The sequence below is a fragment of the Cryptomeria japonica genome, chromosome 2 (assembly GCF_030272615.1).
Source record: "Cryptomeria japonica chromosome 2, Sugi_1.0, whole genome shotgun sequence".
Classification (NCBI taxonomy): Eukaryota; Viridiplantae; Streptophyta; class Pinopsida; order Cupressales; family Cupressaceae; genus Cryptomeria; species Cryptomeria japonica.
The window spans coordinates 505,873,265-505,888,344 of record NC_081406.1 but is presented as its reverse complement, the minus strand read 5'-3'; positions in this window follow the sequence as shown (position 1 = coordinate 505,888,344).

The window sequence follows — 15,080 nt, the reverse complement described above, 5'->3', positions numbered from 1 at the left end:
GGTTTTCTCCTTCTAACCGGGGGTTTCCATGTATAATTGCTGGCGTTATGTTATTTTTATTTGATGCATGAAAATATTTTTCCTTCAATGTTCTTATCTTCATGATTAATGCAATGTTTTAAGTTAATTTAAAAAGGGTAGTTGCAAATCAGTCAGTTTGGAATATTATTGTTTATAAACTATTTTTATTGATTCACCCCCCCTCGCAGTCACCCATTAATACCAACAAGAAGACCATAGAGAAAACCATGAACATGAAAAATATTAGGTAAAATATAACAATATTTATAGGGATGTTCTTTGTATTCCTCATGTGACATTTTAAGTATATCACATTATCTACTTGAAATAGATAAATAGTATAGATTCTACATTGAACTTAATATCTTTTATAATCATGATACTAAAGAGGGAATTGAAGAATTCAATATTTTAAAAATAAATTTGAGTAGAAAATTGAGGAATCCTTTGCTTTTGATTTTATTTAAAACCTCTATGGTTATGAACTCATCTAATCTATGTGAAAGGTTTATGTTCTTAGCACAAATTGTGATGAAGATAGTTTGTCTAAAAAGGATTTTATGATTAAAATAATTGTAAATTATTTAGAAAACGTGGGTAAAAAAATCATAGAACATAAAAAATTATACTCTGAAAATAAGGTAAGACAATATATAAAATCAAAGAAATAAACTAAATAAAATATAGTACATATTTATAGGGATATTCTTTGTATGCATCATGTGTGATGTGTTAAGCATATCATGTTAATTGAGATAGGAAAATTGTACCCATTTAGAATTTAGTTAACATAAGTTAATTGTCCTTCTCACATGTAAATATGTTTTATAGATTGCATTATATAAGGTATCAAACATAGTGTCTTGTACTATCTTTGATTTTTCTCTATTCCACTTGAGAACCCCTTTGCCTATTTAGGTTTTCTCAATGCAATGTTTGTAAAACTAATTGTAGTCACATAAATCTGTCCACTTAATTAAATGAATACTTAGTATTTATTTGATTATTTAACCATCAATTAATAATTAATTAAATTAATATTTAATTAATTCATCTTAACCCTCTTCTCCTATTAATTAAATAAATTATTCAATTTATTTGATTTAATTTACTTAACCAAATTCATACCATTAATTAAATAAATAAATCATATTTGTTTAATTAAATCTTCTCTCACATTTAAATAAATTAATATTTATTTAAATCCCCCAAAATCCCACCTCTCACATTTAAATAAATTAATATTTATTTAAATCCCCCAAAATCCCACCTCTCACATTTAAATAAATTAATATTTATTTAAATCCCCCAAAATCCCACCTCTCACATTTAAATAAATAAATCATTTATTTAAATCACCTTTATCCTCCATCCACTTGTATTTTCCTACAAAAGCAAGTTGCACAATTATTTTAAATAAATAATTTATTTAAATCACCTTTATCCTCCACCCACTTGTATTTTCCTACAAAAGCAAGTTGCACAACTATTTTAAATAAATTATTTATTTAAAATCCTATTTATCCTCACCCACTTGAAACCTTTAATGGTTTCCCTTAAAGTATTCAAACTTGATGGCTTTAAAGTCTTCAAACTTGATGGCTTCCTTCTATAATCTTCTTAAGACTTTAATGGTTTTCCTTAAAGTCTTCAAGCCTTTAATGGTTTCCCTCAAAGTCTTCAAGCATTTTAATGCTTTATCTTCATTTTTCTCATTTAAATAAATTAATATTTATTTGAATATTTATCCAAATGCAAATTACACCATTTAATTGAAATAAATGATTTTATTTTAATTGAAAATACCAAAATTTCTCCCACTTGCATTTTCCTACAAAATCCACTTGTATGCCTAAACCCCTTCTAGATTCTTCTAAACCCTTCCTAATTAGCCTAATCCATCCCCTAAATATTGTCACATTCCTAAGCAAATTGGAGTCACTTCTCAAAGACTCCAAAGTCTTTGAAAAGCAATTAATGCTTTGTGTGTTCAACAAATTAACCCTTAAAGTCTTTGATAACCATTGAAGGCTTTCAACCTTCAACCACTTAATCCCCAAAGTCTCCAATAACCATTAATGGTTACCTCAAACCCTCCCACATGGTTAAAACATTTGTTTTGACTCAACCTCTACCCAACCCAAAGGTCTCATCAAGCCTTTAATGCTTTGACCATGATTATCTCTTAATTATTTGCACAAAGGTTTATCCTTGGATTAACTCCTAATCCAATGGGTAATCTTAATTTAGACTTGACCCTTACCTTCTAGATAACCATGAGGTCTTCTCAGGCCTTTAATGCCTCCAACCTCTTCTCTCAACCCAATCCTATGTTGACACTTGTCACCATTTTATCGGTGCCAATTGTGCACATGGATCCCCAACTTTCAAACTTGGCCCTTGATTAAACCATTCAATCTTAACCCTTCATTTCCCCATTTCTTCTATAAATAGAACCCTTCTCCTCAAGCAAAAGGAAGCATTTTAGAGTATTGTTGTTATACTGGCATTAGCATAGAGCTTTCTCATAGCATCACTATCTACACTTGCATAGCATTTGCTTATCATATTCAACCATCTTGAATCTCCATATGGCATCCATGGCTAGTGCTAAAAGCTGAGAGCTACAGTCATTTGGGACTTGGAGAGGAGAGAAACAAGGGAGAAGCATCAAAAGGCATCATGGAAGCATCTTAGGGAGGCTCTTCTCCTTTCTTTTATTTTGTTAAACTTCTTTCATGCTTTTTAAAATCTCTCTTGATATGTTTGGAATGGTTTTTAGTTCTTTCTTTTGTTTTTATGGTTGAAACTAACTTATTAACATTGAACTTTGTTGTTGCCTTGTCCCCATTTCCATGACATCACTAATGTTTAAAAATTTATTAGTAATTTTGTATTGTATTTGTATTAAATTATCATTTATCTCTAAGTTATGATAATTATTCTTTCTTCATACTCATGGATCCATTGTCTCCTATTTGTAGTTGCTTGATCATCTTATGGGTAGGGAGACTTAAGGATATTTTTCCATTTACCAATGCATAAGAAGAAACAATAATGGCTTATCTTGGTGTGATTATAAACTAATTCTTTTCATAGTATAAACCAATCCTTTTGATAATCCTATGTAAGATTTTTATTGGACCTCACTGAAATATTACCTTGAAGGTAATAATTTGATGAGTCTTTTACCTATAGATTTTATACTTCAAAGAAAAATTTGATATTTTGGAACCTATCAAGGATCTTTGATTATTAAAAAAAATAGTGTTTAAGACCCCAAACCTAGTAATAATACCTCATATGAAATAAATTATGGTTTCTTTAGTAGCCTCCTTTAAATAAAAAATTATATACACCTTGTAGGTAGAGTGTAGTTGTGATGATTAATTTATGGCACTATATTAGTGTTGTGCCTTCACACAATACGCCCCATTTTTCTTTTGAAAAAATAAGGACCCCCTCTTTTGGCTTAAGTTTTAGCTTGTCTAGGTAATAATTCGGTAATATCACCAAGTCCTTAGGTCTCAAATGTAGTTTCCTTAATGGTCAATAAATGTCATTATATATAGAAGTTTATTAGAAAATAAGCATGTGTTTCTCTAGGAATATTTAAAAAAATTAACCTTAGTTGAGTTTTCCTAAGAATCTACTAGCAACCTTGTCACCTAGTGAAATGGAACCTTTTACCCATATTGTACAGTGCCAGATATTTTCCATTCAAAATAAATAAATCCACTAACCTTGATTTGGCCCAATAAATCTAGTAGTACCAATTTATTTTTTATAAACTCAATTTTGTTAAATTACAAAAAATTTAGTACAGATGGAAAGAGAGTTGAGAAATAACCCAAGTTGCCTTTTGATGTTTTCAAAAATTTAGGTTAAAATGTGAAAGTTATTGCTTCTAGAAAATTCAAGTGCTATTGTACTAGATTTTATTTTAAAATTCATCTAGTATAGTAAGAAATTCTCACTAGACTCCAGTACAGTTGAAAATCCCCATTGAAATCTAGTATAGTTCAAAATCCCCTCAAATGTGTGGTAACATCTAAAAGTCCCTCAAAATCAAGACAACAACATTTGGACTCCAATAGAGTCCAAAATCCCCTAAAATGCGTAGTAACACCTAAAATTCCCTCAAAATCAATACAACTACATTTGGACTACAATGGGGTTCAAAATCACCGTAAAATTAGTATAACTACATTTGGACTCTAGTAGCGACTAGACTTTAGGAGGGTCCAAATTCCTCTCAAATGTGTAGTAGCACTCAAAATCCCCTCTAAAGTAGTTCAACTACAAAAATCTCTACCATATTGGATAAATTAGCAATGACCACATAAATATTTATTACAATACAAGGAATTTAACCTGCTAGTGGACTAGAAGTGCAGGAGAACCTAGTCCAAATGAATGAATTTGATGTGAATATGGTCTAGTGTTGAGTTTTGGTATGATAAGTCATATGTGGTGTAATAAGGTATATTTAGACCATTTTATGTGCAATGTCTTATAGGGTCATGTTTTTTATAAAAAATCGAAAAGATGGAAAAGTTGTAATGCAACATTATGCAATTTTGGGTTTGTTGTCAAAGTCCAACGGTCAAGTCATTCAAAAAATAGTTGTAGACCATTGGTTTTCTAGTTTTTTTTTTATGTTAAATAAGCCTCAAGACATTCGAGACAAGTTTTTTGTTGAAGTTTTGAAGATCAATCAATAAAAGAAGCTCTATTTCCCTATATTTTCATTTTTTTGTCATATTGCAGAGAATTGTATGGCCACGTACAGTAATTTGGTGTTCTAAAACTCACATGGTTTGATAGAGGCCCTAATCTAATTTAATTTGGTGGTGGTTTGAACATTTTTCATTAGGCGAGGAGCGAGATATTGCATTTTTACTAAAAATTGCTTGGTAACTAGGGTTTAAAAGGTTTGTGCACAAAAGTCATGAAGTTTGATCCATTCCACCAATGAAAGAATACTGGAACTCATTGGAATGGATTATTTCCATGTGTTTCCAATATTGTGTGAATTACAGAAGGGAATGGAATTTGTTTGGTTTTTGTTGATTCTTTAACCAATATCCTCATGTATTTAGCTAGGTAGAGGTAGGGTTTTGCAAAAAGTGTAGTGTCCCTCCTAGACTTGCATTTTGATTTATGCATCAATAGACTTATTTAGACATGTGTTTGATGTTTTGATGATTACTTATGACTCTGTTTCTATCATAGATGACACTGATCATAGACTATATTGTTGATGGATCTATATTTGATGGTTTATATGTGCTCATTATTAATGATGGATCATATTGCTAATGGGATTAATTGATATCCTAGTTATGCTAACCCTATTTCATGATCATACTAGTTAAATTGATGCAATTATCATTGTATTTTACTTCTATTGTACTCGCGATTAGAGACGATCTCATACCACTCATTGTGAGCTTTGATATGACTTTACGATTCTCTATTACTTGCCTGATCATTTATGATGTATATGTATTGTATATATGTTGAATTGTGCTTAGTGGTGGATGAAGGATTGTAGGTACCAGAAATCGACTCCACCTAGCCTCACAAGTCTAAGCATGTCTTTATCCCAATGGCAAGTTGTTACAGATGGCATCTGTTTCCCTCTTATACTCTAGGCTTAAGTTGTCTACCTTGTCGGTTTTGTGTTGTGGCACAAGTTGATGGTTAGAATTGTCTTGTGGTTGTTAGGACCCTTGTTGTGTGGTCTTGTGAGCATGGTTGTTTGATTAAATTAATAATTGATTTAATTGTATAGTTTATTAAGTGGTTGGATTAAGGTGTTAATATTATTTGATGATTTATTATTTATTTTTTATTTATTGGTTGGTATTATTTATTTATTAGGTTCTAATGTTTATTTTATTTTATTTAATTGGTTTGATGATTTATTATTTAATTGAATATTTTATTATTTATTTCTTGTATAATTATGATTTATTATTTATTTGATTTGATTTAATTATTATTATTTAATTAATTCATTATTGTGGAGTTTATTTATATAGTTTTATTTGATTTATTATATATCCCTTGGATATTATATTTATTACCTACCTTATTATCCCATTGGGTTTGATTCATTATTAGTTTACTAATGTTTATAATATTATTGTTATTAACTATATATTAACCTTTGTTACTATATGGTTATTGGCTATATTATATAATCTACCGACCCTTTTACCTTATTAGTTGAGTTGTGGGAGGTAAGTAAGGAATATTATTAAATATTAGTTGCCTTGATATTGTGCATGGTAGGTATATTATATAGTTTTATAGAATATTTTGATTGGTTGATGTTTTTCTATACTTTTGAATTAATTATCTGTTTATTCAGTTTTCTATAAATGTTGTCGAGTTACCATTCGGAAGAATTTTGTTTGCATTTTGGAATTTGAATTGGAATGAAGTTTGGATTGTTGGAGATTTTTCCTGATTCCAATTTGGAATTTGCCTGACTGAATTTGACGGGTTGGATTTGCTCTTCGACTTCCTTTGCCACTACTTCAATTTTTGCAAGTTGAAGCTTCAACTCTACTTTGGTATTTCAATTTGAAAAGATTATATTTATTGTGTTTGTTGAAAGATTGATTGTGATATATATTTTAGTGTTTCAAGATTGCAATTTGGTTTGGGGAAAAGATTTGTATATACTTTTGTGTATGTGTGTGATATTAGCATAATTTGGAAATGAATGTTTTGCATTTACTTTATGATTATATGTTTTCCCCTTCTTGGTGGTTTTTCTTAGTCTTTCAAATGACTTTGTATTGATGTTATATATTCCATTGTTCTTTACTACATCTCCTTGTGTTGTTGTGTGAGTTTGATGTATTTTTGAGTATGACTGTGTAAAGGAGGTGCAAGGATTTGGTGTTGTATTTAATTTGTGAGATTTTGTGAATCAAATTTTATGTTATCATGGCTTTATTTTGTCCTCTCACACCTTTTGGGAGCTTCATTTATTCATTTTGTGAGCCCATGTGCAAATTTGGGCATTTTCATCACTTGAAACTTCTATTTTTTTGTAATTTTGTCTCTCTGAACTCTATGCGCTAAAGAATAGCACAAATGCAGTAATTTTTGTCATGGATGCACTAGGAAATTTTACCTATGCACAAATCTATCTCCCAAATGTACCGGTCTAGTCTCTTGATGTGCTAATCTGCATCCCAGATGCACTAGACTAGTTCTTTGATGCACAGTTCTTCCCAAAGTTACTAGTTTTGTTAGTTTAGCTCAATGTGATTGCTTTATGGAATTTGTGCTTTTACCAAAGTCTTTTCATGATTTTTTTGAGTTCTCAGAGAAGTATTGTGATGTGGTAATGATCATTTCATAGTTATTTTTTGTTTCGGTAAGATGGTTTGTGCTTTACCTTGAGACTTGAACATATATGTTTATTTAGCTCTAGTGTGATAGATATGCTCCGCTATTGAAGATTTGATGTTATGTGTGGATTCAATTTGAATGGACCTTCTTATGTTTTGGTTATTTATGTTTACCCTAAGGTTTTGGTCAATGGATAGGGAGAGTGGGATCTTGCATGTGTGGACGGGGCCATGAGCAATAGGCCGTTAAGGTCTAAACTAGCCAAGGAACCACATGAAAAGTTTTACTTTGTAATTGCAAGTGATAACCATAATAATTGATTAGTGACTTTAGTAATTTATTTAATCAAGATAATGAATAGTTTTTCAGCCCCAATACTTAGTCCTAGGGAGGATGTTTTAGGATAAGCTTGGGAAGACCATAGAGATGGTAAGCCAGACTCCCTTGATTGCTCATAGGTTGAGATGGCTCCACATGTCTATCAGGGTGTGTCTTGGCCCCTTCTATATTGAGGATGGAATGTGATAGCACTCTTCCCTACATGTGTCCATGATCCTTATGCCTTCATTATTGATTATGCCTTTGGGAGTTTATTGCTTTTTGTCATCCTTGTGATGTGTTTTGGTTATTGTATTCTTGATTTTTGTCTTGTGGATGTCATGTTGTGTCCCTTGGTTTTTAGGTGTCAACCTAGGTCTTGAGTGTGCGTTGGAAGAACATGTCATCTCCTAGCATGAGGGGTGGTCCCTACTTGGTTCCACATGGTTGGGTGGTTTGATGCCTTCTTCCATTGGGATGTTCTTCATTGGATGGTTGTGTGCATGCATATGGATCCTATGATTATTCATTATGTGAATAGTTGTGTAGTCGAATCCTATTTATTTGAGATAGTGTATTGTATCATGATGACATTGTAAATATAAAGGAGACTATGTACTTGTACCATGTATTCTTGTGTAATAGTACATGATGATGTAGAGACTATGACCTTGTAATCGAATGAGATGATGTATTCTTTATATAGTTCATATTGTAAGGATGCTCATTTTGTTAAGATTGAGATCCTATGTTGGATTAAGAAATCCAATAATTAGGTTATGTGCATTACTGTTGTATCATATGGTTCTTGAACTGGCCTAGTAGCATGAGATCCTAAGTGGAAAGAAGATTAGTACTTTTTATAATCTTGTATATGTTTGTGGATAGTAATCTTGATGAAAAGTGTAAAGGTTATTCTTAAGAAAATAATATATACATATACATATACATATACACATACACATATATATACATATATGTATGTATATATACATACATATATATATGTATATATATGTATGTATATATATACATACATATATATACATATACATATATACATGTATATATATGTATATACACACACACACATATATATATATGTGTGTGTATATATATACATATATACATACATATATACATATATGTATGTATATATGTATACATATGTATATGTATATATGTATGTATATATATATACATACATATATATATATGTATATATATGTATATCTATGTATATATGTATACATATATACATAGATATACATACATATACATACATATACATATATACATGTATATGTATGTATGTATATATATATATACATATATATATAATATATATATGTATATGTATATATATGTGTATGTATATATATGTATGTGTTGGCATATGATGAAGCGATGACAATGTATGTTGTCATTGATGTCAATAGATGAACCAGTATGAAGATTGGAAGCAGTTATGGTCAACCAGGATGGAGTGGACTGGAGTCTGGGTTCACTAAGTGTGACTACCGGTTGGTAGTCTCTGTTCAGCTCTAGAGTTTCCGGTTTGGCTTATGCGGTGCAATCGATGACATTATGTGATGAGTTAGCTAAGAGATGAGGATAATATCATGGTGTCATGTCAGTTATGTGCATGTGAAGGATTTCTTTGAGGATCTTGCATGTGAATATTGAATGCATTGAATGTCTACCTCAGGAATGCACGATGTTCTAAGCGGTGTATGAAGTGCACGTGATGGGTTACTGATTTCCAAATGTGGTGAAGATTGGATGATGTAGAATGACTTGAGATCTATTTTAGATTGCTTCATTCTATGCAATGGATCTAACAATTAGAATTGGACCGCTTGTAATTATAAACATAAAATGTTTAAGGTTTAGGGTTTATACTACTGACCTAATTGTTGTCTATAAGGTCGATGTTGTTTGTTATTGTGAGTGTTGGAAAATGATGTGTTTTTGTGTTGAGATACTTGCCAAACCAGAGTGTGATTGCAAAGGAGAGAAGTTGAAAAGGATTTGCATTAGCAACTAGTGTTGTTATCATATCAAATCTTTACCTGTTGACTTCTAACCATTTCAATAGAAGGAAAATCCCTTGATCGGGTAGCTTTAAGAGGCTTGTTGCAAATCCTCTAACCAGGTGACTCAAGTTCATTGAGCTCTTTAAATCCTCTAGCGAGGTAACCTTTAACATGGTTTATAGCCATCCCTTAACTGGGTGATCCCTAATAGGATCGGTTCCTAACAAAACCTTATTGTAAAGTATTTAACCGAACTAGGCTCCTAACAAAGTGGGATTCAAAAGAGTTCAAAACAAGCTTGTGGGTATTCATCCCCACCATGGTTTTTCCCATTTGGGTTTCCACATGAAAAAAATCTATGTTATGGGTTGTGAGCTTTCATGTGATGATTGTGTAGTTGTTGATTAAGTTAGTTATGCATGCAGTGCTAAATGATTGTGGTATTGTCGATACAACTCATGCTTGCTTATATCAGGAAGTAGTCATCAATATTTAAGATCTGTCAAATGCTATCTAAAGTATCTATGTTTAACCAGTATACCCATGGTTAAGTTTAGTTGTGAAGACAACCGATCAACATTGTTTTAATATGATAAAGTGTTGAGAAATTTTTTGTCAGTACTGATTCACGAGTATGTGTAAGATCATGAGGGGCCAAAAAGTGGCAATGGAAAACAAAATGCATTTTCAACCTTCCCAAACACGCCAAAATCCACTTTGACTTTTTGTTTGGGTCGGGCGAAATTTGAATTTGGTTTGGTAATACCAAACCAAATCGGATATCTGATAATATTGGATATCTGATATTATCAGATATCTGATTTGTGATGTCACTATTGTGATGTCACCATTGTGATGTCACTATTGTGATATCATACTTTTCAAATCGGATATCCGATTTTCTCAACATAAAAAATATAGTTTAGTAAAATGGGCATAACTTTTGCGTTTCTTATCGAAATTTTGGTTTTTTATAGGTGTTGGAAAGTTATTTCATAGAAAAATCAAATGGATGAGGTATTTTGATGATATTATAGACCAAAAATTAATTATAATCATTTGGAGTTAGTCCGTCAATTTTAAAACTTTAAATACTCACAAATTTTGCATACAAAGTCTCATTTTTTTTCCTATCACCTCCTTTATCTATCACTTGTCTATCTATTCTTATATAATATATTTTATATATCTCTTTATTCTCTACTTATGTCACTTATTTTCTCATTCCGTGTAGATAATTAAATTCCCAAGTTACATGCATCTCTGTATATATCTCCATCTTTCTATTCATATCTCTCCCTCTCCCACTCCATCATTGTCACTCCTTATTTCTATATTTCTCTCTAATAATCTCTCTTCTCTCTATTTATCTCCTTCCTTTACCTTATCCTACCTATACTTATATATTACTTGTCTCTATCACCTCCTTTCTCTCCCTATCTTGTCCCCTCTCCCTCTATATCCCTATAGATCTATCTTCATGTATATTTATCTCTCATTATCTCTAAATCTCACTTATTCACTCCATCTCTCCCTCCATTTGTCTTACTCTCTCTATCACGTTCTATCCATATCTATCTCTATCTCCATCTTCACATCTCCATCTCTTTCCCTATCAATCTCTCTTTTTATATGTTCCTCTATCTTTATATATATTCTTCTATACATGATTAATCTACTTCTTTGTCTCTTCCTCTATCGCCCTCTTGAATTATCTTTCCCTTTCTCTACTTTTATCTCTTTGTTTACTCCATCTTTATATATATTTTCCTCTCTCCCCACATCCTTCTCTATAGTGCCTTTATATATCTCTATATCTTCCTCTTTTTCTCTCTCCCTCTCTATCTATCCCTATCTATAATCTATATCTCTTTCTCACTCTCTTTCACTATCTATATATCTCTATCTATCAATATTTCTCTTCCTTTATATCTCTCTATCTCTTCCTTTTTTTATCTCTCTCTTTACCCCTCTCTATCCACTTTTCTCCATCTCTTCATATATTTATCTTTGTCTTTACCTCTCTCTTTATCTATATCTATTCACCTCCCTCTCCCTTTATCTTCATTTTTTATCTCTATCTTCTTCTCTCCTTTTCAATATCAAGATATGTCTACCTCTTTCTATCCATCCTCGTCCTTTAGTTTTTCTCCCTCTCACTTCATACTCTTTAATATCTATATCTTTATTTATGTCCTTGTTCTTTAGTTATTTTCCCTCTCTTTAGTTCTTCATCTCTCTTCACCCTTATATCTCTCCTTATTTGAAAATTAGTATATATGGTCTCCTAAGGGGTTATATCATGTCCTAAGGGGTCATAGAATATCATATGACCCCTTAGGACACAATATGACCCCTAACGACACCATGTGGTCTCCTAAGGGGTCATATGGTATCATAAGGGGTCATAAAACACCATATGACCCCTTAAGACACAATAAGACCCCTAATGACACCATATGGTGTCTTAAGGGGTCATAAGACACCAAATGACCCCTTAGGACACCATACAACCCCTAATGACACAATGTGTCATCCTAAAGGGTCATATGGTGTCCTAAGCAGTCATAGGACACCATATGACCCCTTAGGACACCATATGACGCCTAGCACCATATAGTGTCCCAAGGGGTCATATGGTGTCTTAAGGGGTCAAAGAATGTCATATGACCAATTAGGACACAATATGACCCATGAAGACACCTAAGGGGTCATAAGACACCATATGACCCCTTATAACACCATACGATCCCTTACAACACCATATGGTGTCCTAAGGGGTCATATGACACCATATGACCCCTTATAACACAAAAAGACTCATAACAACACGATATGGTGTCCTTAGGGGTCATGTGGTGTCAGGAGACACCATATGACCCCTAACGATACCTAAGGGGTCATATGGTGTCCTAAGGGGTTATATGATGTCCTAGGAACCTTTAGGTCATAACATGACCCCTTAGCACACCATACAACCCCTAATGACACCATATGGTGTCCTAAGAGGTCGTAGGACACCATATGACCCATTAGGATACAATATGACCCCTAACAACACCTAAGGGGTCATAGTGTATCCTAAGGGGTCATAGGATACCATATGACCCCTAACAACACTATATGGTGTTTTAAGGGGTCATATTGTGTCATAAGGGTTCATAGGAGACCATATGATCTGTAACAACACAAAATGACACCTAACAATACCTAAGGGGTCATATGGTGTTCTAATGGGCCATAGGACACCATATGACCCCTTAGCACACCATACGACCCCTAATGACACCATATGGTGTCCTGAGGGGTCATAGAACACCATATGATCCCTTAGAACACCATACGATGCATACTGATACTATATTGTGTCCTAAGGGGTCATAGGACACCATATCACCCATAACAACATAATATGGTGTCCTAGAGGGTCATAGAACACCATATGACCCCTTAGAATACCATACAACCCATAATGACATTATCTAGTGTCTTAAGGGGTCATAAGACACAATATTACCCCTTAGGACATAATATGACCCCTAACGATGTCATACAGTGTTGCAATGGGTCATAGGACACCATATGACCTCTTAGGACACCATACGACATCATACCACCCTTTACGACACCATATGGTGTCCTAAGGGGTCATATGGTATCCTAAGGGGTCATATAACACCATATGACCCCTTAGAACACAAGAATACCCATAACAACACAATATGATGTCCTAAGGGCTCATATGGTGTCATGAGACACCATATGACCCCTTAGGAAACAAAATGACCCCTAACGATACCTAAGGGGTCATATGGTGTCCTAAGGGGTGATATGATGTCCTAGGAACCTTTAGAACACAATATGACCCCTTAGCACACCATAAAACCCCTAATGACACCATATGGTGTCTTAAGGGGTCACACAATATGACCCCTAACAACACCTAAGGGGTCATATCGTATCCTAAGGGATCCTATAATACCATATGACCCCTTATAACACAAGAAGACCCATAACAACATGATATGGTGTCCTAAGGGGTCATATGGTGTCTCCTGACACCATATGACCCCTTAGGACACAATATGACCCCTAACAATATCTAAGGGGTCATATGGTGTCCTAAAGGGTTATATAATGTCTTAGGAACCTTTAGGGCACAATATGACCCCTTAGCACACCATACAACCCCTAAGGACACCATATGACCTGTTAGGACACAATATGACCCCTAACAACACCTAAGGGGTCATATTGTGTCATAAGGGGTCATAGGACACTATATGACCCCTAACGACACTATATGGTGTCTTAAGGGGTCATATTGTGTCCTAAGGGGTCATAGGACACTATATGACCCCTAACGACACAAAATGGCACCTAACGATACCTAAGGGGTCATATGGTGTTCTAAGGGATCATAGGACACAATTTGATTGCTTAGCACACCATATGACCCGTAATGACACCATATGTTGTCCTAAGGAGTCATATGGTGTCCTAAGGGGTCATAGAACACCATATGACCCATTAGGACACCATACAATGCATAATGACACTATATGGTGTTCCAAGGGGTCATAGGACACCATATGACCCCTTAGAGGACCATACAACTCATAACAATATAATATGGTGTCTTAGAGGGTCATAGAACACCATATGACCCCTTAGAACACCATACGACCCATAAGGACACCATGTGGTGTCTTAAGAGGTCATAGGCCATTTGACCCCTTAGCACACCATATGACCCCTAATTACACCATATGGTGTCCTAAGGGGTCATAGAACACCATATGACCCCTTAGGACACCATATGATGCATAATGACACTATATGGCATCCTAAGGGGTCATAGGACACCATATGACCCCTTAGAGGACTATACAACCCATAACAACATAATATGGTATCTTAGAGGGTAATAGAACACCATATGACCCATAAAGATACCATGTGGTGTCTTAAGGGGTCATAAGAAACAATATTACCCCTTAGGATATAATATGACCCCTAACAACATCATATAGTGTCAGAAGGGGTCATAGGACACCATATGACCCCTTAGGACACCATATGACCCCTTGCGACACCATACCACCCTTTACAACACCATATGGTTTCCTAAGGGGTCATATGGTATCCTAACGGGTCATATAATACCATATGACCCCTTAGAACACAAGAAGACCCATAACCACACGATATGATGTCCTAAGGGGTCATATGGTGTCATGAGATACCATATAACTCTTTAGGACACAATATGACCCCTAACGATACCTATGGGGTCATATAGTGTCCTAAGGGGTTATATGATGTCCTAGG